Genomic DNA, 26,512 nt, shown 5'->3' with positions numbered 1-26,512 from the left:
CTTTACAAAAAAGGGTAATAAATGTAATTCATTATTACTGGAATAATGCTTAAAATAAAAGTTTGGCTATGAATTCACACATAACTTTTGTAATTTTACAAACTTTTATACACAATTAAAAAAAAAATACTGTACATTTTTTTGTTATTTTCGTAAAATTACTATTTTTTACAGTTTAACTCTTTTTTCTTCTCTTCTCCTTTTCTTCCTTCTTCCTTTTAAGTTTTCTCATTTTCCTCAGTGCTCACCTCCATACTTTTATCAAGTCCGAAATGTCCTCAAAGGCACTTGTAATGCCCTTCTTTTTCCCATCTTTTGATCCGTCTCATCTTGATCTTGATACTAACTATGACCCTGCATCCCTGTTTCCTCCGTTAATAATAATAATAATAATAATGATGATAATATTACTTGACTCCACCAACAGCAATATCTATCGTATTCTTGTCTCCTCTTCCTCCCCAAGCGGTGTATTTTGTTTCAATGAACCATATAATCAGAAGACAACCCAATCCTATGCTTGAGCCAGGTGGTTTTTGAATTTGTTAGACTGATGAATCTTTAGGTATGTTCTTTAGAATTGGCAAGTTTCTGCAGACACAGAGAAGAGAAAACATGTCTCTGACTCTCCTCAGACCACCAATCCACAGCCAAGAGGTGACTGCACTGCAGCGTCACAATCTTGTCCACCTCTGCCAAGACTGGTTGTATTAGCACTTAAAAAGAGCAGAGTGTTGTGTGTGAACAAGGTTGTTAAAGGGCACTGGGAGCCACTTATTGAGGCGTGAAAATTATGCGCTTTGAGCTAATCGTCTTTGTTCTCTGAGTTAAAAAAAGGTATGATGTCCGTTGAAACTCATTCTGTAGACATTGATGAATAAAAAAAAACTCCACTCACATTTACTGAGAGCTGACGTAGACAGGCTAGTGCCAATGAATATCAAACCGAGAATAATAAAACTTTAGAAAGCAACATTCCAATTGAGTTTGTTTTTTGGACAGGTCAAATGTGATTCCTCTGCACTGCAATTGTCATTTTGAAAATTTGCAGTAAGTTTTGGTGTAAAACCTAATTATGCTCTGTCTGGATTTACAGCCATCATGCTTGCTTGAACAAGCAGCATATTTAGGTTGTGACATGCCCCCCCAGGACAGGACTCTTTAAATCACTGTGGAGTCACTAAGAGCAGAGAAAGTAATCAGGGATGGTGGAGTAGTTCATCCCATTCTATGGCTCCTCCTCTGAAACAGAATTCATCTCTGTTATACAGGATGAAATGGGAAATCTTCCCTCTTCCTAAACTTCCACTGCAGTTAAAGGGGCATACCAGCCATTGAGTATTGCAATTCCATGAGGTCAGACTTCATGAAAAAACTGGTCAAAATGGTCAACATGGATGCGGCCATGTTGTCAGAGGCCATGGTATTCCTGGACTTTTGGTTCCTCACATCATTCTTATTATAAAGTCATACTCAATGACTTTAGGCCTCAGAGTCACCAACTTAACATAAATTGCATTTTATCATATTCAAAATATATATATATAAGAAGTAAGATGCTTTTCCCCTCCTAAACTCTATCAGTTTCTCCTTCTCCTTCTGAAGCTCAGAAGTTAAGCTCTTGAAGACAAAAATGCAGTTCAACTCAATAACACAATCACAAACGAAAAGGTAGCTACCTTAAACTCCAGTTCCATAGTGGTGACAGTGTCTCCAAGAGGGATCTGGGTGAGCTTCTGGATGTGGGTGTATAGGTTGCGTGCGGGGACTTCTGTATTGCCACATGCTGCAGCGTCTAGCAGGACCTCATGGATGAATATATACTGATCCTCTGTCTGCACCATGTAGTTCCTTTGAGCTCGCATACATGTCACATGACCGTAAATGTCTACCGACTTATCGTGTTTCATCCTGTCCAGCATGGCTTCAATCACAATGAAAACATCCTGTTGTGCCCACACCAGCACTGACAGAGCACAAAGTGAAAATATGATTGACACTTCATAATTGTGGGTTAAGTATAGTATTGTATGTTTCCTCTGTTACCTTTAAGAAGGTACCAAAGGAAAAAGGTTGTGACATGTTGTTGAGCATGTCTAAATGCAAATGAAAAGCTTGCTGTCATAGCCTCTTATTTGCCACTGCCTCCCTGATTTACCTCCAAGAATTGTGTCTTCTGCACATTTTGCTCACTTCACCAAATGTATCATACAAATGGGAATAAATCACAGGTGTTTGTTGAATGGTCTTGCTAATGACTGGGCTCAATGCAAGTTACTACAGCTTCTGTATCTTTTTTAGGTATTTGAAAATTGATACAATTTTCAAAAAAGTCTGATTGTTAATGGATGGCCAACTCAATTTGCAATGGCCTTGGTTTGTAAGTGCTTGTGTGCTTGTGTAACATACTTTTATCTAAAGCCAAATGACATATTAAATCATTGAGTGCTCATAATATCTGTCAAACAACATCAATAAGATTAAATATAGTACAGAAGTTTAGTCATACCTTCCTGCTTTGACAGTCATTTTAATTTGACAATGTTAATATTCCTCTAATATGTTGACCTACTGTGGTATGACATTCCCATGAGTAGAGTTGTAATCAGAACCGCTACTTTGGTACCAAGTCCATGCCACGTTGCAAAAAACTGTAACTGATCTTTTTTGCAGTGTCAAAAGTTGTTTAATTTTATTGTTATATCTATTATATGTCCATATCTTTTATGTCTCAGAGTATTAAAATGCTCTGCAATAAAAGGTTGACTGACTGTATATTTTAAAACAGTATTGTTTATTTTAAATTCTTGAAGGCTATATGCCACTTTTCTTTGTTTATTGGTTTTTTTATTCATATTTTTCAATAAAGGAGTGAAATAGAAAGTACATGGAATTTATTATGGTATTTTATGGTTTTTTTTTTTACCGTGGTATCGAAATAGTTATCGAGAATCGTGGAATTTCACTTGTATTGGTATCGACTCCAAAATTTCTGGTATCGTGACATCCCTTCCCATGAGTACTCAAGACCAGAGGTGTACAGTGTTACACTCACAAGAACAATAACAAAAGTAATTGTGCAAAGAATGAAAAAATACTACTTTCACATCTCCACACAAGTGACCAATTGATAGGTAAAGTGCATGTGCTTGTTGGTTTGTCTATTTCAGAGAGTTACACAATTAACCAACAGTGTGATGCCATTGGAAAACACACACATTTTGAAGTATAATTATGCCTTTGTGTTTATGTAACAGCTGGTTTACCTGCAGTGGACCACCATGGGTCCAGCGTCTGGAGGGTTGCTGGCCTTGACTTGTGTAGAAAGGCCAGTGTTGGTGTGGGATACTCTGGCACTCCATTGTCAGGCCAGGCCATAAACTGGAACTGACGAACCTCTCTTTTTTCACTCGAGCCATTCTACTCAAGCATTTACACGTTTGCTCATTGAAAAAATATGATTCAACACACTAAAAATTCCATGATTTGATTATGGAATTAGCCATCAATTAAAATATTCATTAACATAAATGCATTGCAATAGATAACTGATCAATCATCATGCTGCCCTTGATGAATGAAAATATTCAGTACTTAGTACAGAAAATACAGTATGGCAAATAGAGATAATACATTTATTACAGTCATGTAAAAGCCAGAACATGATAAGCAATTAAGCTCTTTTTCTGCATGTCAACTCTTGTAGCTGCTGCAGCCGTTATGATAATCGTTATGATCATACTAAGTAAAGATTTCCATTATAACAAGGTGAATATCTGAAAGATCTTTAGGACTCTTTTAGTCCTCTGCTGAGTTATGCTTTGCTTTGCTGCCAAGACAGTCATACTCCATATATACAATAACATAGAGAGTTCTCACCTTATAGAGGGCAAATGAGCGTACATTGTACGTAGCCAGCTCCACAGTGTCCAGCATGGCGACCTGAATCATCCCATATGTCTCTGTGCCTCGACTGGGCCAATACTGGTCACACTTCACCTACACACAAACAGTGTGTAACTGATGAAGACAGAAAGAAGTAGTTTTCTTACAGTTTTGGAAAGGTTAGTTTTGAAATGTAATAGGTTATAGGTTACCCATGCAGTTAAAACCTGATTTAATTACCTCATCAAGTAATATTACATTTGATTTCTTTTCAGTACAATTACTGAAATTTATGTAGAAATGTAACAGCCCCGAGCCCTGTAGTCTTGTTTCAAATATTTTTATAATGAAGCATATACTTGCATAGATAACCACAATAGGTGATTCAGTGCTTCTTTTACAAAATCAAACAATAAATCCTAACATATAGGAGAACAAAAATTAAATAAATAAATAAAATAAAAAATAAATAAAATAAAATAAAATAATAAGATGAAGAAGAAAAAAGAAAAACATTATTATACAAAACATTGATTAAACCAACAGGACATAGAAAAGTTTAAAAAAAAAAAAAAAAAAAAGAACCTAGACAAACAAGTTAGTTAAGGGTACAAAGAAATAAGCAAAAGTGCGATATATGTTTTTATTCTGTTCCATTGTAAATAAATGTCGTCAGGTATGACTACTGGTGTGTTTAATGTTGCACAAGTGTGAATATTGCCAACCTCTACTTACTAGAATTCCAATCCTTCAGTTTTAACTTACTGTTGATATGGTAATTTGGTTATAGTTATTAAGTTAATTATTAATCAGAGTTCCTGACTGAATGTCACTGATTCAGTGTTGGTAGTTTACATTTGCTTAGAAATTCTTTTGTGTCCCTTGGAGAAGCAGTAGATTGAAACATATATAACCCCTCATAAAGCTGCCCTTATATATGCCTTAAAGATTTCCCATATTTAACTTTATTTTCCAACTCATGAGTGGAATCTGAAGTGCCTTTGGTTGCCTGGGCTAACTCCTTTAGCGTTTCATTCTGAGCTTAAACTTGTTTTTTTAACGGACTGATGGTTGCGTCGTTCTCAGCTTTTAATGAGGTGATTTTCCCTCTCAATGTGGTCATCACATCAACAATCTTGTCATCGATCTTGTTGTATATCTCAGATTTAACCCGGACCAGCTAAGCGTGCAGATTTGCTAGGAAGGAAGGAGGGAAGGAAGCACCCACACGCACAGTGCATTGCAATAACCTCAGGCCATGCCCTTTAAATGTGCTGCAGGAAAACACAGTGCCACCTGAACGAGAACCTCCACTGGTTGACCAGCAAACTCGGTTGCCACCTCCTACCTGGTGGCTTCCCAGATTAATCGCAACAATCACAGCCACTGGTGACCCAGAACACCTCAAAGTGCAGTGATCAGACAGGCAACCAGACAGGAAGTAAGGCCTGAGATGAGGAGCAGATGTGGGAGGCTGAGCTACCTGATTCAACACCTGCTAAAGAAAGCTAATGGCGCAGCAGAGAGGACAGGCAGTGGTTCGCATAGTGAAGGGACACGCAGAGGAGGATGCCAAACATGCCAGCGGCCATATTGACCACCTCCATTTTCACCTCCCAGGAAAAATAACAGGACAGTATCTTCTCTGAACATTTAACACGAGCATTGGACTCTGGCATTGCCATTTTAAAGGACACTCATCAGTGCTTGTTTCACTTTTCCTAACCTGCCATTTTATTATTTTATTTCGTATCCTTTGCATGGGTTTTTTTTTAACAGTGAATATTTGGGTTGCTGGTATTTTAAAGAACCACACTACTGTGTGACACATGCATTGGATTTGTGGCCTGCTATGGATTTGTGGCCTGCTATCACATCAGCAGAGACTACAGAGGGACAGGCTGAGTTTGAGTATCTGCAGCATGTCAGAATTAGCTCATCTTACCATTGGAACTAGTGCATTACAAACACAGCAGTTAAAAACATAGACGTATATCACTAGAATTGATATACTGATGGTATCCTCAGCAGTGATGTACTACTATGGAGTGAATGTCCACAGCCCTTTGTGATGTTATCATGCAGAAAGCTAAATTTCTCATGCACATTAATCTTACAGATTTACAACTAACTGCAGAAATGATTTATTATCATCACTTTACAACCTGAAAATCACTTTTACCCTAAAGTGCTACCATGCCCCCATATTTTGGCAACTGGCATAAGCCAAAGTGATGTTACTTGTGGGAACATTTAAGGGAACATTTGGAGTGGCCCTGAGTTTGGATTTGAATATTAAGCCTTGTTTGTATGAATGAAGTGATTGAATGCCTGTTACTGCTCTGAACTGAGCTTGGTCTATTTATTTATGTCACTTTGTGCTTGTACTTTGGATACACTGTAAACCATGGCCATTGTCATCTGAGTATAATTTTTACTATTTCTTAACATGAGAGGCTCACCCGTGACTTCTCTTCTAGACGGGTCATCATAACAATGGTGCAGGTCCTCTGCTCCCACACATTCCTCCAGAAGTCACTTAGTGTCTCTGGCAGCGGCCCTTGTGTGGCAATGTAAGCATTCTGCTTCCTGTACCATCAATGTAATTGGCATTGATGTAGTCACTCCCTGGAACTCCTGCAGCAAGGGTCAAGTTGGACATTAGCAAGCAAATTAAAATGGGAACAAATCAGAAAACAGGGTGGTATTTTTACACACATGGAACTCAGGAATAAAGGTTTGTCTAATATAAGCCTGTTGAAATAAAGGCCTGGTTCTCTCTGAATGTGAGGTAAATAAAGTAGTAGAGGAAGAAAATCTCCCAAAAGGCCTTAGTTTTTGAGATACTTCCACCGAGATGGAACATAGCCCAACCATGGGTTTTCATATCTTTTGATATATGTATTTTATGAAATGGATGGTGTAATAAAAATATTTTACTGCAAAAGTAGTTATATTTGGATCCTCTTCAAAACTGAAAATAATGAAAATGCTGGATTCTACAAAAGGGATTTTTTTTTTGCATCTAATAATAGACAATTACAAATATTACATAATATTATATTTAAATTATATAAAAATGGGGCTTTACTGGTGTAAATCTGTTAAGACAATGACATTAAACATATCTAAACTGAAAAAAACTACAAATATTTCATTCAAACATTTTGAACAGATGTGTTCATCATTTCCAACATTTGTTTCTTCTCCTAGGTAGGATACTATTTAAGTAATCACTGACTGCTGACATCATCATAAAAAAACACAAGACCATCTTGAAGTAAAAGATAATGTTTTCACATATTAGTGGCATATCTTGCATTTAAATAGCACCTAGTATTAGCGTTTGTGTTAGCATTAAAGCGTTAGCATGTTCACTTATTAATTTATTTTTACTTTATTAAAACTATTCAAATTTATTTTATAGAGACAATGCACATTAATGAACATCAGTGTAAAACACAATATGTAACGCCAAATTGTAGCAAACCATTTCAACAGTAGGCTAATCTTTGTAAATTTTGTAAATGAATGCCTGTATTTTATGGGTATAGTCTGTATTTCAGGATTCTCTTTAAGTAGATCCTGAATTCAAAAGCTATACTGCATTTTTGATTAGTTTACCCAGTGACTGTTACTACAATAGTGTTTACATGAATTCAGTGCTTCCAACAAACCAGGGATTACCAAAAGTTCTAGATTGGGCATAGTTAAGAAATGATGAGGTCCTCATACATCTCTACAAAGAACTGGATTGGATTGGATTCCAAAATTCCGGTGGCTTATCATAAATTATGCAGAGCATAATAGACCACAAAGACAGCAGACAGAAAATGGAATGAGGCTTTATCTACACTACCTGTCTTATGTGGAACAGTACGTAGGGAGGACAACATTTGATTTAATATTGCTAGAATAAATGCAGCACATGTTTTACCAATCAGTGGTGGTGAGTCTCTTTTTTCGCAGTCTGCTGGGGCAGCAGCATGTCAGACATGAACTGGCCAAGCCGGTCAAAAAAGCTGGGTCTGTCTGTGCTTGGCAGGAGTTTATTTGTCCAGTATCTGTACTTTACTTGAGTATTTTTTTTTTTTTTTAAACTAATGACTTTACTCCACTACATTTCTATGAAGTACTCTTACTTTGAAGCAGAGCATTTAGTCAGTGAATGTTTATTTTATTTTAAAAATGTGATAGACCATACACTGTGTTAATCACAGGAGAAAAAACAATCACAGCCAACTCCTACACTGTCAGTCACTTTTGAACCTGTCCGTGACAATGGTAACAATGGTTGCGTTAGATAAAAATGAGGCAGAAGATTCTTCACTAGATACATGGACTTATCTTAAGTCCATGTATTAATTTTAGAAATAAAAAAAGATTAATTTCGTTCTAAATGTTTGCTGTGTTTACCAAACCAACCAAACTTTATCACTGCCATGCTGTTTTGCCATGTTTATTTTGTAACATGTTCTACAGGTAAAAATTGACTTTGACCAGGAGTATCTATACTTTGACTCAAGTAATAGAGTCAAAGTAAAGGTACTTGTCCACCTCTACTAATGATTGGATGCCACTTGCCAATGCAAGTGGCATCCAATCTGTGATGATGGAAGGATGGGAAAAACCTCCAAAGCCGACCTGGCCAAGAAACTAGTTGTGAAAAATGAGTTCCCCTTACCTGATGTAACAGGACCATCAGCATACATCATAGATGGTATTGCATTACTTCATAGTCTGAATCAATCTGGATTTAAAACATTCAATAAGAATAAGTTCTGAAAAAAATTCCTTCCTTGCTATCCGATGTGGAGAAAGGCAATTGTGTTACTATGGCTTTTGATTGGTACAACCAAACAGTCTACTACTCTTGACAAGTTGTGTTATGTACTGGTTTCAACCTCCAACATGCTTGCCTCTAATTTACCCGCAACAGATGATGCAGCATTAGAGCCATTTACCAAACTGCCATTTGGTGGTACAGCCATCACCATCACCAAAAGTCAGGCTTTGGAGTCCTGTGGGAAAGGGGCAAACAAGGACTGCAAGGACAAACAGTGTAGTCAGACGAAGGGGTCTCCTTGTATTGCAGCCAGCTTGCCAGTTCTGTGCATGTGACCCTCTAGAGGGCCCCAATATAAGTCTCGATGAAAGCACAGTTACATCCTAATTGTAGGGCAGATCTATCTGTTGATTCTATTGTATCTTCAAGAAAACAAAATTTTTTGAATTAAATGTAGTTTTTTTTATTTTTCACTCTCTCTATATATAACAAGCTAAGGCCTAGCACTGCTTGGGAATATAGCTGTAGATAGGCACTGAAACATGTTTTGACCTACATTTGAGCATGTGTGTGATTGAGAAGGAAAAACAGGTAATGTGATATTGAAGCATACTATATTTGAAAAAACTTTATCTGTCAGACATCATTTTTAACCTTTTCACCTAAAACGAATATCTACTCACTGATTCAAATTTACTTTGTCCAATACTTATGATACTTTATGACTGGATAGTTGCAAAACTAATGACTTTGACATCAGCCTCAAGTGTACTTGTGTAATTTAAGCTGTATAGCTGTACAGTGATTTTGTAAATATTCTACACTGATTGCTTCCGTGCTCCAATTATTCAAACTACTTTTAATTGAATTTCTTCTTGATTGTGGGGCTGAACAGCTGCTCAGCCCCGTCTACAACTGATAATAATGACAATTGAGAAAGAGGTTAAATGCACACCTTATTTGGGCCGGCTAGGTAAGGTCTCCACTGCACAACACTAACAAGCCTCTCACACTACTTCTATGCATTGACCTGCAGCTTCCCTAACAAGTACACATGTATGTGCATGCACACTGCTACAGCTCAACAAGTCCCTACAAATCAACAACATATGTTATCTATGCCCTCTACAATGAAAAATAGAAGCATTTTCTGATCTGACATCCCTATCAGAAAGATAAAGTGTGTACCTTCCAAAGGCAGAAAAACCAACAAAAAAAAAACCAAAAAGCAAGACTAGATCAAAATCATGGTATATGGCTGGACCTCCCATGGTCAAATGCTGATTTTATAACCACAATGTCAACTCACAAAATCACCAAACACATAGATTAAAGACATAGACTGCGCTGCGATTACATGCAGCAAAGGGCCACAGGCACTTGGCTGTGACTAGAGGTGGAAATATAATCAGTCAATCAGTCAGTCAGTCAGTCAGTCAGCCGGTCAGGGACATTCCAGATTATAGGGCTAGACCCGCTGTTGCAGTCCAACCAAAAACCAAAAAGTTAAGTGGTTAGGTTTAGGAAAACTTGTTATATTTGGGTCAATATAAGTACTTAAGGAAACCTGAATAAAAAAGTTCATGATGCAAAAAGAAAAAAAAAAAAAATACAGGAGAAGTTTTCTGTAAACGATTTTTTGTTGAAACACCCATCCACACCCTGACCTCCTGTCTTTAACAACATCCTTTGTTTCCATCATAATTACCGTGACTGCTAAGCAGTCTTGTTTTGTATGTTGATTTGGGGCACTTGGTTTAAACGACTGATTCTGTGATTCTGTGTATTTCCTTTGTGTTATAATCAAGGAAACAAAAGCAGAATATGGTGATTGAGACATGCCACTCCTATTGCACAACTGCACAAATTTGAATTCCATGTGAAAGCAAAGTAACTAATTACAATTTAGCAGTTAGTGTTGACTGGCACTTGAACTTATCATCATTCACCTGATACATTCAATTAACTTCTCTTAGGTAAACAAGCAGATTCTGTCCAACCTTTCTTTTTTGTCCAATTCCAGTTCTCCATTTACACCTTACAACTCAAATTCGCTCAAAATAAGAATTGGATGTCAGCATCAGGGGTGAGCTAGTTGCATAGACTGCACGAGCGAAACACTCATCTGCATTTCTCTGGCTACGTTCATCCATCGAATCAAAGAATCCTCTGATACCAGAGGGACCAGGAGCTGATGAGAGGGTATCTGACTCTGATACAGCAGATTCATTTTCCCCTGGAGTGGAACTCTTGTCTGCTGCATGTTTTGAACCTTGATGAAATTTTTGGCACTTTGCAATATGCCGCTGCATTTTTGTGGCATTCTTCACGTATGTCTTTCTAGAATATTGACACATACACACAGACTTTCCTTCAAAACCGTCTTGCAGGAGGCAGAAGAAACAGTATCGCATTTGAGGTAGCTAGCATCATGATAAGCTAGCCTCTTAAATGGTCAATGAAATGGTGCTATCTAGTTTACATTTATCACCTAACTTACCAGCTAGCTAGCTACTGTATGACTACATTTTCATTTAATATTTGCAAGTTAAACAATAATACCATAGATCAATAATAACCCTATAATATTATCAAAACTTACTTGACTTTATGTAGTCTGTGGGCTCAAATGTGTGGCTTCAATACTCCAGGGTTCTAGAAATCAAGTGCATGTGATGGAGGAATGCAGAGTGCATGTAGGGGGTATGGCCTCAATGGCCCTGCAGTAAGCAATGTGCTGTGTGCATGTGATTGAGGAATAGCATAGATATTCATATGTAATTGCATTAAATCTGGTTCTTTTAGCCAAGATTATGCTACAGTATATTTTCCCCAAAAATATTTTGTCATGGTCTCAGCCTGGAGGCTCCAGGGTTTTTTTTTTTTTTTTACTTTCTTGATTTAGTTTTCTGTGTTTTGGGTTTCTGTTCTGGGTTTTGGGTATTTCTAGTGTCTAGTTTAGTCTTCCCTGTCTTTTGCGCTGTTTCCCCATGCACTTCCTGTTTTATTTTGTAAAAAGGTTTCCTTGTGTGTCTCAGTGTTTTGCTTCCTGTCTTGGTCTTGTTTGTGTGGTGATTGTCTGCCCCGCCCTAATGTGTTTCACCTGTGTTCAATCACCCTTGCCTCCCTTGTCTATATAGTCTTTGTGCTCCCCTTTGTCTGTGTTGGTTCGTCTGTTGTCTTTCTGTTTATCCCTGTGGTCTCTCTGTTCTTCTCTGGATCTTGTGTCAAATAAACCTGTCTGCACTGTCCCCAATGTGTTGGCTGCTTACCTCAAAACCCGTGACATATTTCAGTTCTCTGATAAGGGCCAACCTTCAATTTTGTAAATTTCCTGCTTATTCCCGTTTATTCCCATATATTCCCGTTTATTCCCATGGAAAGTTTCCGACTTTGAAAATTCCCAGAATTTTGCAACCCTAGTCAACACTACATTTTGGCGATGAGTGAACCTATGTGTTTTTTGCCTCCTTTTGTTTCCTCTCTTTGCTGCCTCAACATGGCTGGAAACATACCTCCAATGTTTCTGCCATGCCTAGCAGAACGTGTGGATGTGGATTTTCAACAATTACTTGCTGGTTATAAATGCAACAGGAAATGCTTGGCCTGAGCCACGGAAGAGAGCTTCTTTACTCCATTGCCTCAGATCCAAGGGACAACGGATATTTTACTCATTGCCAGATACAGGTGACGCCTCTGCTGTCACTGCAATAGAGAAACATTTCACACCCAAAGTTAATGTTGTCGTGGAACAGCATGCTTTCATACAGCGAAGACAGGCACCTAATGAGACTATTACACAGTATGTGGCTGTATTACGGGACTATTACGGGGCTTTTGCTCAAACCAGATCTGACACTGGATAAAGCCATAACATGAGTGATGTCTGCAGTTCAACAAGCCAAAGTTATTGCAGCAGATGGCAGTGTTCCAGTCCAAGCTGTACAATCCCGCCCACATGCACCTCCCAATGTCACTGCTACATCTCAGTCTCATATTTGTTTCAGGTGTGGCTCTGACAAACATTTGGCTAATTCCCCCCAGTGTCCTGCAGCCAAGACAACCTGTAAGTCATGCCACAAAGTTGAACATTTTGCCCATGTTTGTCGCTCATCCAAGACCAGTGATGTAGGTGAGATACAGCTACCTAAACTGACTGTCCTATACTTAAAAGACCCTTGCCATGCACCAGAGACACTTAAGTGCAAAATTAATATCCATATACCTGCTTCTCTTGTCAACAAGCATGAACTGGTTGTTGATACAGGCTCTGCAGTGTCAATTTTGCCATACTGCATCTATGAACAGTACTTTAGTGACACACCACTGCTCCACCTGTAAATCAGCTCATGACCTATAAAAAGACAATAATCCCTGTGCTTGGCTGCCTGCAAGTCAAAGTGAGTAGAGGAGTCTTAACCACCTCAGCAATGTTCTTTGTGGTGAAGAAGGGCACCCCTCTCCTAGGAGGAGATCTTATGGCTGCCTTAAACATATACATTAAAGGCAATACTGTCCTTCCTCCTGTGCTGGCCACAACCTCTGCACCTGCTTCCTGCATCCCTGCTCCACCTGACATCGGCTGTGCACACAACTTTGTGCATAAGGTAAAGATTTACCCTACTGTCAAACAAGTACGCGAGAAACTACGACACCTGCCTTTTGCTCTATAGCAGCAGAACTTGACTGCTTCCTGAAATCTGGTGTCATTGAAAAAATTGATGCATCACCCTGGGTTTCACCTATTGTGGTCACAAGATGGAAAACTGGTGGAATACGGATGTGCAAAGATCTTCATGAACCAAATAAAGCTGTGGTCACAGACTGCTACCCCCTGCCGCATGTAGATGAACTACTCGCAAAAATACAAGGTGCTACAAGATGTTCTCTACAAGTGATCTGGCTAATGCATACTAACAGTTGCCTTACCATGAAGATAGCAGAGACCTCACAGCATTCATTACAGGGTCTTTTCAGATCCTGCAGAGTTACCTATGGCCTGGCGTCAGCCCCCTAAGCCTTCCAGAAAATGATGGCTGACATCCTCAAAGGCCTCCCAGGTGTTCAAAATTATTTGGATCATCTGATCATCTACGGCAACACGCCTGCTGAACATATCCACAAGCTCGACACCGTCCTCCAGAAGAAAGGCTGGACTGGTGCTCAATGACAATAAATGTCACAACAAGAAGCCCTCCCTACGCTTCCTAGGTCATACCATCACTGCAGATGGCATCCTTTCTCAATGCTGTCCTGAAAGCTCCTTCCCCATCTGACGCTTCTACCGTGAGGTTGTTTCTGGGCCTGGTATTGTGGTACTCAAAGTTTTTGCCTAGCTTTGGAACAGTTGTGTGCCCCTATGCGTGCATGAGCTACTGACAAGGACAACTTTACATGGACTCCTGCAGCACAAAGAAGTTTTGAGAAAGTCAAGCAACTCCTTGTGGACAGTCCGGTTCTGGCTCTGTTTGACCCCTCTCTATGCCCTGTCATATCCACAGACTGTCTTTGCACAAGTACAGCCTGATGGCACAGAGAAGCCAGTTGCTTTTGCTTCCCGCACACTGACTGAAACAGAGTGGAAATACTCTACTGTTGAAAAAAAAAGTACTTGCCTGCATGTGGGCTGCAGGAAAATGGAGAACATACCTGTGGGGACGTTGTTTTACTCTCCACACAGACCACAAGGCATTAACAACACTGCTCAGTCCAAAAGGAATCGGTCAGGCTGGAATGCGTGTTGCTTTGCCGCTCCGCACCCATGCTCTATTTTGATTACGATATCAACTACCGACCAGGCTCCCAGAATTATACGACCGATTGCCTCTCGTGCCCTCTCGTGCCTGTGCTGTCTGACTCCACACTAGATGCAGAACCTCAAGTTGTGTCACAGATTTCTGCTACTACTACTCTCCTTACGGTGCACATTGGTCACGCTTGCACACGATAGTCACCAAGGGATTGTGTGCACAAAGCAGCGCCTACGAGACTTCTATTGGTGGGCAAAGACTGACTCACAAGAACAATCTCACATCGCTTCATGTGTACTATGTGTGCCAGTCTAATGATAGAAGAGCCTGTACTCACCCTTCTCTTCTGCAACCTGTCCTGGGGCTGATGGGCCATGGAAGAAACTTGGACTTGATATTGTTGGAGCCTTTGACACAGCTGTCCCTGCCTGCAGGTATGCCATCACACTGACTATTATTCAAAGTGGCCTGAGCTTGCCTTTTCACATACTGCCACCACTGTGGATGTTATTCACTTCCTGACCTCCGTCTTCAGTCATCATGGTAACCCAGAGGACGTCACGGACAATGGTCCACAGTTCACTATTGAAAAATTCCATTGTGCCCTCAGAAGTTGCATTTGTCGGGACTGATTCAAGAGACCAGATGTTTCTTTGCTCCACAGACAAAGGAACTCACCTCCCCACAGTTCCTCACTGTTCACACCTGGGGATAACCCTCCCCCACGGACCTCACTTACCAGTCAGTGTTGGTCAGTGTGTGACATGTGACCCCCCAGGGTATCTCCAAACAAAAGCAGATTTCCTTCTTGGCTGTCTCTTCTCTTTTCTGCTTGCTCAGGAGAGCATATCCTGCTCTCTCCTCTCGGCTCTTCAAAGGGCAACAAGGCCCCAGCCCGGGTCAGCTCTGCTAACTAAGAAACCAGCTTCTTGCCGGCCTTCTCACAGCAGCCTGCAAACACTCTTCTCCTCAACAGCAGTGACCTGCTTCAGATTAACTGAGAGTAAACCAAGTTCTCTTCAGAATCAGCAGCTCCAACACAAGGCCAGCCAGCTGTTTTTCCAAGCAACAGGAGTCACAGCAGAGTTAGCATGGAATAGCTAGCTGTGATGAGAACAAAGGAGATAACAGCGGAAGCAACACAGCCAGGACCTTACTCCACCAGGAAGCCACCCAACTCACTGGAAAGGACCTCTTTGTTTTGTTCCAAGGACTGGGTAACATTTACTGACTGGGCCTAACCTCTCCTAGCACAGCATAGCACAGCACAGCTAAGCAGCAGAAGTCTTACATGAGCTAGGCTAACAAAAAAACTCACACCTTCCCTCCCCCACAGACTAGGTGGTCTCAGCGGCCACATTGAGTAGTTTCTTCGTTTACCGCCATCTTGTATAGTCTTCTTTGTTCATGTGGTCACAGTGACTACTTTGAATCAGCCACCTTGCCTTTGTCTGTGTCCTCACAGACACACCCTCATACACACACACACACACACACACACACACACACACACATACACACACACACACACACACACACACACACACACACATGTATATACTAGATTAGACATATTGTTTTTACTCTATCCATTGTAAATAAATGTCTTTAAGTATAAACACTGGTGTGTTTAATGCTGAACAAGCATGAATATTGACAACCTCTACATAGTAGAATTACAATCCTCCAACTTAACTTACTGTTGATATGGTAATTTGGTTATAGTTATTAAAGTAATTATAAATCAGAGTCCCAGATTAAAAGTATTAATTTGAGACTGAAACAATATTGGCTATTTTGCCTATTAGTTTAGGCTGGTGCCCCCGAGGACTTTAATTAATGTTAGTTATTATTTAATATTAATATTTTTAATATTAATATTTTCTTAATTTATGTTAGCCAATAAATTGATAGACAACCGAAGATCCAACATTTATTGTCTCCAGCTCATGAGGCAGAGCTCAGACCCAACACATTCAAACTGCAATCCATCAGTCGCAACCATGGAAAGAACTGTAATGAACTGGCTTCAAGTGTACCGTGTAAATGCCACATGCTGCAACTTCCACCTAACCATATGAACTCCTTTATGGCAGAAAAATGAGCACCAAACTGAACATTCTTCCCCTGCTGTCTGCCACATCTCCACTGGATGCTTCTGCTCATCGGGCAGTTCAGAGACAGCAGAACAAAATGCAGTGTTACACTGATGCTAAACATGGCGCAAGCACACCTTCTTTTCTACCAGGACAGAAGGTGAGGATAAGGAAACCTCATCATGTCCCTAAAGCACACCCCAGAGTCACTCCCCCAGCAACTGTGAGAAAGAAATTGGCCCACACTCTTTCTTACTGAGTGATGGAAAGACTTGGAATGCCTCTCACCTTGCCCACATTCATTCCATGGCTGGACAAGAATGTGACACATCTGGACTGCTACACGCCCATGTCAATCATTCCCCCTCTCACACACAGCCACGTATTAAATACAAGCCTAAGTGGCATAAGGACTATGTCATGTCATAACCTGCACTATCTTGGGTGAAAGCTGAGATGATTGTGGTGACCTAATTGTTACAGTTAAAACTGTTAACAAGGTTCAAAGTATTACTGGTTATGCACTAGACATATTATTGAAAGCTAAATAAAGAGTAATTCTTCTTTTTACATTGATGTGCACTGTTTACATGTTTAATGTGCATTGTGTAAAGCTACCTTATTTCCATTTCCTGTGCTAATGGTACCTTAAGAATATTTAGCTATATTTGTATTTAGCTACATAGTTCAAGTACAGTCTTACCTTATTTGGGCCTTCTTTTATTCATCTGTCAACACTACAATATGCAAAAATAAACAAGTTATCAGTGCAATTCTTTAAAATTCTTAGTTCACTATGTCCTTCTCCCTGGTGCAGTCACTTATTCTAAATATAAACTAGAAACTAGTAGACTAGAAAACATGTATAATGTGGCTTAGTTTCCTTTGTTGCTGCCCGCTCTTGTGATAAAACTAGAAATAGTGAGTACTAAAGAAGACCATTGTGTCTGTATGAACTGATCATTTTGTAGAAATCTGTTGAGTATTAAACATCTGCATGAGTGTAGGGGTATTAAAATTTATCCGTAAGTAAGTCAGAGATGTGCTACTTTGCTCAACTTTTTGGGTCACTGGGTTAGAGACATTTTGGATGCAATTGATATGTGACTCACACTTCTTGCTTCTTATGTAGTGAGAAAATAATCCTGAGATGTCATAGTGACGTTGTCAGTGTTGTCATCATGGATCTTCCAGGTTTGTTATTTGAAGGACATTGGTGTTTACCAAGGAGGGAGGGTCTAGACAAAAAGGCATTTTAGAGGTGGGAAATAGACAATCCGGTATTTTTGGAGCTTGATTCATGTTAGGTACAAAAAGTCAGGATTTTTCAGCCGCTGTTGCATGAACTTCAACCATTTTTATTTGTCTATTGAAAGTCCCACAATTTTATGGAAACCACTTCTGACCACCACTTCTATGAAATGGAAGGAAGCATAGAAGCCATAGTATTAGCATTTTCTTGACCTACCAAAGTTGATAGTATGAACTTTTTTTCTTATTTCCCATTGTTATGACAGCAAATGCCAAATAAAACAAATAAATAATTTATTTATAATTATATCTTCTTGTCAGAGTAAAACACCTCTCAAACAGCAACTCATTAACTGTTGTTGTGCAGAATTTAAGCGCAGCATTAGTAAAAAAGATGCTGCTAGGTATGCATGAATTCTCTCCCTCTTTTCCAAGAATAATATTTGACTGCTTTTACCTACTGTAAAAGCCATTGAGAGATTTTGGCTCGTTGATGTCCTATAAAGGAAGGTAGTTGCATTTAAAGTGGTGAATTTCCAAGCAGATAAACCAATACAGATTTGAATGTTTGGGAAACCACATCTTGAATAAGAAGTGCACTTATTTTATGTTCACTTTTTGTTTTCTCTTAAAGGAAAAACCAACATAGAATGTCTGAATGAGGTGTTGGGCCTCCATGTGCTGCCAGAACAGCTTCTATGAACGGTAGTGTTCAGCTGGGTGATATATGGTACCTGCAAAGACCTTAGCATATGATTCACATTATTTCATACTAATCAGAGCTCACCTATCCAAAAGTCTGAAACCACTTTCCTATTCACTTAAATGGACCCCAATGTATACACGTACTATAACTGCAGTAGGGATGTTTGAGAAGTTGAGTTTAGTTTAGTTGACACAATGATAATACATTAAATCTTACACCATTCAAACAACAGAAAAGCCCAAGACTTGTTTCCAATGTGGGCGTTGATGTAAAGAGAGTAACTATGCAGCTCAGGTAAATAAAATATCAGGTAAGAAAACATTTACTCATTTACTTTAACATTTATGTATGTTAATACTGCTTCATTTTCGTGTGTTAAAGTGAAAAGCTAACCGTGAAAAGCTAACCGTGAAAAGCTAACCGCACACTAGCCATAATAGCATTTTTTTCAATGTAGAAAAGCTAATTTTACTGTATGTGTTAATGTTGTTAAATGGTTTAAAGCTTAAATGAACTCAGCATGAGAGGTAAATGAGTAAAGTGAATGAGTAAAGTGACTGAGAAAACTGTCTTGTACACACTTGTACACTACAACGCATTTAGGATCAGAAGTCTACTGCACAGCTATTGCTTGGTCTGGACTGTTGTTTTCATCCTACTACTCAATCACCGGGCATCACCCAGTTCCTCATTGTTCACCTATATTCCAGATGACAACCCAGGGATTTGTGAATAATATCTAACATTCTATTTTGTTTGTAGCTCCAGTTAGCCAGTGGAGCTGTGTCGATGGCACAACAGCAGACATAGCTGAAGTTGTAATAAACATCACAATCCAATATTCTGAAGCTACAAAAACACAACACTATTTTGTACAAGTTCACTTGTTGGTCAGAGACACACACATTGAGCAATGGAGAGCGAAAGAGAGAGAGAGAGAGAGAGAGATTTCTGTCTCTTTGATTACTAATAATCGGAATCAACACTGAAAATAACATATCAGTCGTTCCCTAATGTTGTTAGACAATTTAGGCTAATTCTGTCCTTGATTAATTAATGTTTTATTCAGTTAATACCAAGCAATAAACCATGAATGAATGAATCCAAGTTTATGTTAAGTTCTATGTGCTTCTATACAGTATATAATATATACAGTTAATTATACTGTTTGCCATGTTTAAAAAAAAAAAAAAAATCCTGATAAATCCAACAGATTGAATGATACTGCTCTGATCATGGGTACTATCTTCATCTGTGGTGTTCCTTAAATAGTTATGAAATAAGTAGAATAAAGTAATTTGATAAACATGACCTACTGTGTCTATGTCCAGGCTGCTGAGATCAAGAACTGCCTGGCGAGATGCTGTGATGCATTGTGGGGTTTTTAGTATCAACAGCTTCACTTCAGGCCTTCCTTTGGCCTTGCAGGTAGCACTCTTCCGAACACACATATTTACACCTGATATAAACAGATTGATTTACTCACTGGTGTTAAATGTCTTTGGTTTGATCTGAAGTTAATGTAAAAAAGGATAGATGGCAGTCACTGTACTAGAACTCGCCCCTTGTAGTTGGTGTGCAGCAGTGGCGGCTGCTGGTCTTATAAGGAGGGGAAGCTCATTTTCGGCCTACATCATAAAATGTGTCTGTTTATTTATATGTAAATTCGCAGAGTGACAGAAGAGAGTCGCCAAACACAACGCTAGTCGTTTTTGACAAAGACAAAGTCACTGAGGATCAGTAACGTCTCCAGATCAACTCCGAACAACGGAATGAAAAACTTGAAAACTGCTCCGGTGGATGCTTATACTTCAAGATCGCTGATTCGCTCATTTTGCTGTCAATCAAAAAGGGCCTCAGCCTCAGACAGATCATCCAATCATCATGCAGAAGCCGAGCATCCGGGCCAGCCCACTGCCCCATAGACCCCCAGAGACGCTGAGCGTCCGATGGGCGGGACAAAGCCCAGCATTTATCCAATGACCGTCTAGTTTCGCTGCAGTGGAACAACCCACTCTCTGCTTCCCCATTGAAGTCAGTAGACACTCTGCGTCTACAATGTGTAAAGCACTGTGGTGGTTGTGTCAGTTACCTGTGATAAGTAGCTGATTCTGAACAAAAGATGAGCGTGTTCTAGCGCATATTTAGTCAATGAAATGTACACACAACAGTACATATTTTACCACTTATTTTGTTGACATTTTAGGGGAAGCTGAGCTTCCCTTGCAGTCTTAGAGCAATCGCCACTGGTGTGCAGTTACTGATCTCAACAGCATGGAAGTTATTAGTAAAAAGCATGTCAAATATTCAAAGGTAACAGCTCTGAGATATAAGTGAATATTCTTTGGTGTATTGTATTATAGAACAGTATTATATAACCAACCTAATTTGAATACAATTGTGATGCAGGTTATGGCATCAGATGACTCGCCTGGTCTTTCTATAAATGAAATTAAAACAATGCAAAGAATAATGGAGATAACTGTCCGCTTCAAGGCTAGATTGTGAATGGGGGAATCGGACTCAAGACTGATCTATCAATGAAAAATGCATACAAGAGCAACTATAGCTCTAGCAGCTCTTCAGTTAACTGGAGAACTTGTTTTGTGAAGGTGTCAACAACTATAAAACAGGATTTGGAAAATCCTATCTAATATTCTTGACATAATCAAAACACAATCAATCTAACTTCACAAAACGATCTCACTCATTTTAGCCAAAAACCAAAAGTCTTTGGTTACAAAGCACATATTGCTTCACTTGAAAAATAAATATAAAGCAGGAAGTGTTACCTCGTATTCCTGAGAGAAGCGCAGACCATCATTGGTTGTGAGTCTCTCTATGTCGTCTGCCAGGTCAGAGATAGCAATGGGACGATGTTCCCTCATCCCTGCAGCGAGAGGTGGAGCAGTAAGAACAGTTCATCAACATCACACACACACACAACACACACACACACCATGTTGAAGGCTCAGTGCTAACTGGCCACAGTGATATGGGGTGACAGGAGGGTGGTGTGTGGGGAGCAGACGGATGGTGTCTGACTGCGGAAGTTTTAAACAGCATGCTATGACCACATTCAAGATATAAGCATCAACAAGCATGCTGGTTGGTAAGAATACCATAAAGTTATAGGTGAATGAGAAGGTCTAAGACAGGTGGTTGGAGTGTATAATGCACTGTGTAATTTTAAAATTCTTGGTGTCTTTCTACTGCATTTAATTTAATCTCTCAGCTTTGATGATGATAATTTTGTGCAGAGAGCCAACATGGACAGACAACAGGAAGAGGAGATAGCGCTAGGCTGCTATGTGAAAAAAAAGAGGCAGGAATGGTAGGAAATATTAGTAAAACACAAGAGGAATGAAAACTAACTTGGAGTGTTTGGGCAACTGACAGCACAGGAACCTGTGGGGGAAAGACCAGACAAAACAAAGAGCACAGGGATCGGTTAGGAGAAGACAGAGAAGTGAAAAGAAAGAAGATAGGGAGCACTGAGACAGGAGTTGTATGTCTGTCATTCATTCACCATAGCATGGATGAAATGATTTTTTCAGCCCTATCAGTGGGGTGTGACTCTAAGGATGGTAATATTCCTCAGACAGTCCACCACCTAAATCCAGATGAAAATATTTATTTATTTATTTATTATTGGATGAATTGCCATGAAATTTAGTAAAGGTATTCAAAGAGGATGAAGCCTAATAAATCACCTGACTTTTCCTTCAGTACCATCAACAGGTCAAAATTTTAATTTGTCCAATACTTGGGTTATATCCAAATTCCTGCATGCTAATTTGCATGTCAGCAAATGTTAAGTACCAAGTAAAAATATTACTGGCATTTGAGATAGGGACCCAGTTACTCTAATATAACGTCATCAGGAAAAAATTTGACTTTTTATGGATTAAAATAGCTATACCTCTGGACTTATATTATATTGAATTTAGAGTGAAAGATCTGGCCCACCCACGATTTACACGGCCTGTTTTGGTCTGAGTCATGTAGATGTGTTTCATGCAGAAATACTGTATCTGTCTGTAGCCCCTTCAGATGTGACAAACCCCTTGTCCACTTTACTACACCATTTAAACCCTTAATGTTATGACATCAGTCTAACAGGTTTATTCCCTATGGTAAAAGAATTAGCCATAGATGTTAGTATAAGAATAGGCCAAGTATAAGTAGGTTACCTAAGTGTAAGAAAAAAACATGCGTGTAACATGAAAAAGACCATTAGAATGCTGTGTAAGTCATGCAGGGCATTAAGTACAAAATAATTAAATAGAAGTACAAAGAGTTTCCACCAAAATAAATGTCAATGTAAAGCTTCTGTTCAGTAAATATTTTAAAGACAATCGGCATCCCCCCAAAAACACTGTAATCCCTTCCTCTAACACTAACCCAAAAGAAAAAAACAAAAGAAAAAAAGAAAAATCCCCAGTCCTATGTTTACCTTTCCAAACGAGGCAAACAGCAGGTAGCTACAACTACACAACTTCCTGTAAAACATAGTCCCAATCCTCCTGAGGATACTAAGGGTGCTAAAAATATCTACACTATATATTTGATATATTTGACACCTTTCTTATAAAGGGATGACTTCACGCCATTGAACGTCAGGGTGACAGTGAAGTCATTGAAGGTGAATATTTTCTTGCCCTGGTAGAGGAGCTGGCCTTTCTCTGTCGTCCAGTGCATTACACACTCCTTGTCCTGGAAAAGATGTAAGCGGTCTATTGTCACCCTTGGATGCTCACCCCATGCAGTCTTTGGGTGTAGGGACCTGTGTGCTCTATTTAGCTCTGGAGGCTTCTCAGTGCCCATCACCTCCATCAGGAGCTCAGAGACAAACTTAACAGATGTCAATCCAGTGCTTTCAGGCACACCAACAATGTGCATGTTTTGTCATGGTGGATGGAAGTCAGGACCCATGATGCAGATAAGACACTGAATGGGTGCAGGAAACACAGGTGTTTATTACACAAAAAAAAGGTAGGAGCAGCTGGAGCGGGGCAGGGGTTGCTGGATCTTGGGAGGGTAGCTTGGCTGCTGGGGCTTGGAAGGGTGGCTGGGCTGCTGGGGCTTGGAAGGGTTGCTGGGCTGCTTGGATTTGGAAGGGTGGCGGCAGAAGCAGGACCTGGAAACAAGGGGGGAAAAACACAGTCAAGAACTCAGTCATAAAACTAGCAAGAGAGCTAATGAACAAGAAACTGATGAATCTCTGAGCCGATATATTTACTATACCACTTGGGGTTAGCTGACAATCTGGCGAAGAGCTGTGGACTGGACCAAGGCTTTATGCAGACTGGAGTGAAGGTGACTTGATTGCAGATTGCTGGCAGGTGGCTTGATTACTGACGGCTGGCAGGTGTGCAGGTCAGCTCCGCCCAGCTCCAGACAGAAAAACACTAAGATCCTGACATGTTTTGATGTTGAGAGCGATTCTCCAGGTCGTCCTTTAGCCTTAAAGTAAGCGATTTCAGTTGCCAATTCAGTGAGAGCTGCCTCCATTGAAGTAATCCGGTTGATATGGTCCATAAGGCAGGCTTCAATGGTAGTGAGAATTTGCCTGTGGTTGGCCTAAGTGAGCCGGATTGCCTCAAGTGAAGCTTGAATTGGAGACGGAGGGGTTCCCAATTCAGTTGAGAAGCTTGTTCTGAGCTTGTTGAGTTGGTTGATTAGAAAGGAGGCTGAAACAGGTTCGTCTGTATCAGCATAAACAATCTCTACATAAAAACAGAAAATAACAATCCTTCTTTTCATAAACCGAAAAGACCGTGCCAGACACTGAAGCCAGAAGTTTCTACAGTCTCTATTTTATTCAGATATTCCTTAAAATGAGTGCGTAAGCTCAGTGCGAAGACAGAGAGAGATTCTTTTGAAAAAAAAAGATGATTACATTAGGTGTCAATGAGAATGAGACAGGTATTGCTGCCGGACTCGGCACCCCCGTTTAAATTTTGTGCAGACCCTGCCTGTCAAAGTTACATTTTATGAATCCCAACAACTATGTCTACATTTTCAGAAAGAATTATTTGTCTCCTTTTTACGGTTTGGCCGCGAGCTCGAGTTAAAAATAAAAATAAAGGTTATTTTTTACTGCTTCACGCACTCTAGCCAACTGACGCTTTCACTCTAACTTTGAAGAAAAAGTGATTTGCACTCCTCCTTTGAGTGCTCACAGTTTGAAAAGTTTACATGTTATGTAAAAACAGTTCCTATCTTTTTGAGAGAGCAGAAGTTTTCCTCCGTTTTACAGTTTGAATCACATTTCTACGTGCAGGTATGAGAGAGCTGGGTGACTCAGCAAAAAGGTGCAATTTTGTCGAAAAAAGGTGGGTTTCTAAAGAAAATTCCAATGCATTTCTAATGCATTATTTATTCCCAGTTTTTTGGGAATAACTTTGGGAAAAATTGGAATTTTAACACCAAAAGTCATAGCACCCCTTGCGGGATCAAGACGCACGTTTTGATGTATATATTACCGGGGTTTTCTCAAAGCTGCGGGACGAGTTACGCGCCGAAATTTGGCGGAAGAATAATAAACCCGAAACAGAATATTAATAGCCCCGAGGCACTCCTCTCAGCTATTCTAGCTGTAGAGGAGTGCCTCGGAGCTGAGCACCCGTGGCACTAATAAGATAGATGCACAGTGTATAATTGCCACACAAAAATTATATTTACTGTTGATTATAAGCAGAGGTGAGTATTGGCTGACAGGACAGGCTCTGCATGTGGCGTCGTGTGAGCGCTGTGGCAATCTTCTTCTAGTTTGGCAGTGACAAAGAAAGGATATCACAATTACATACATTACAGTAATTGCAGCATTTTAAAGACACCCATATTACTGTCAAAGAACAAGCAATCATCTCTACAAAAATGACATTTTAGATAATTAGATCTGAATCTATAGAATGTATAACAATGCAGGACTATTGCTACATATAATTAAAAGTCTCTTTTATATTGCTATTGTTATTTGCTGAGGGGAAGATGGTTTCATGGGTTTTCAAGTAATGAGTAATGAGTGATGAGCAGCACTGGGGCTCCACAGAGGACTGTTTTGGCTCCGTTCCTGTTCACACTGTATACGACGGACTTTATATACAACTCTGAGTCCTGCCGCATCTAGTAATACTCGTGTAGCGGAAACTGGTGGACACCAGTGACCGGACACCAGATTTATGGTAAGGACACTGGGGTGCTCTGGAGGATATGGAGAGCCTCCCATGTCCACTTTCCCATCATCAAACTATCACTTGGATAGAAAACAGGGACGAAATGAGTTCCCCTCACCAATAGACTAGCTTTTAAAAATACCATCAGAATTTATGGCTAGCTCATGGAACTCATCCTGAACCAACACTCCTGCAACAAATGGGAGACAACCACAACTCTCCCCCACAGACTGACACTGAATTCATGTTGCATCCCTGACACTCATCTGGGATTGATAGGTGGGTGCCACCTCTTATCAAATAACATGAAAAGGAACATTTAGCCAATCAAGGTGCTAAACCACCAGGATTCACACTCTTGACTCATTTCTCTCTCACAAGAGAAAACAACACTCTCACCTTTAACACCCTTTCTTACCCAAAGGGGGTGTCTCATGAGGAACCACAGACCCCTGCCATAAAACCATCCTACATTCTAAGCCGGATTGATGAACTATTACACATTTATAAAGCATGATTGAAATGTCATTGAACCGAATGTCCTATCACCAGGTAATTCATGCAGTATTACTCTGGAAAGATTTCCATAAAGTATGATCCAAAGTTCATTTCTGTAGCCCAAAGGGAGGCTGAGATAGGTTTTATTAGTTCTAAGGTAAATATCCACCACGTTACAATACTGCCATCTAAGGACCACTCTGGACCCCTTTTCCCCTAGGGAATTAACGGATAGATAACTTAATACATCACTTTTGACATTACTGTTTCATATTGTAACTTAGCTATATATTTGTGTGGTTACAAATTGTTATCCTTTTGTTAATCCACATATTCTATGTGTACTATTAACCATGATG

At 39.7% G+C, this 26,512-nt stretch overlaps 1 pseudogene; it reads right to left on the bottom strand.

Moving 5' to 3' along the window:
* Positions 1–480: 480 nt before the first annotated feature.
* LOC130182836 (receptor-type tyrosine-protein phosphatase F-like) overlaps positions 481–26,512 on the bottom strand; it is a 58,810-nt pseudogene continuing 32,778 nt past the window's right edge.

This window comes from Seriola aureovittata, chromosome 15 (assembly GCF_021018895.1).
Source record: "Seriola aureovittata isolate HTS-2021-v1 ecotype China chromosome 15, ASM2101889v1, whole genome shotgun sequence".
NCBI classification, from domain to species: domain Eukaryota; kingdom Metazoa; phylum Chordata; class Actinopteri; order Carangiformes; family Carangidae; genus Seriola; species Seriola aureovittata.
This window is presented reverse-complemented; position numbering and strand designations above follow the sequence as displayed.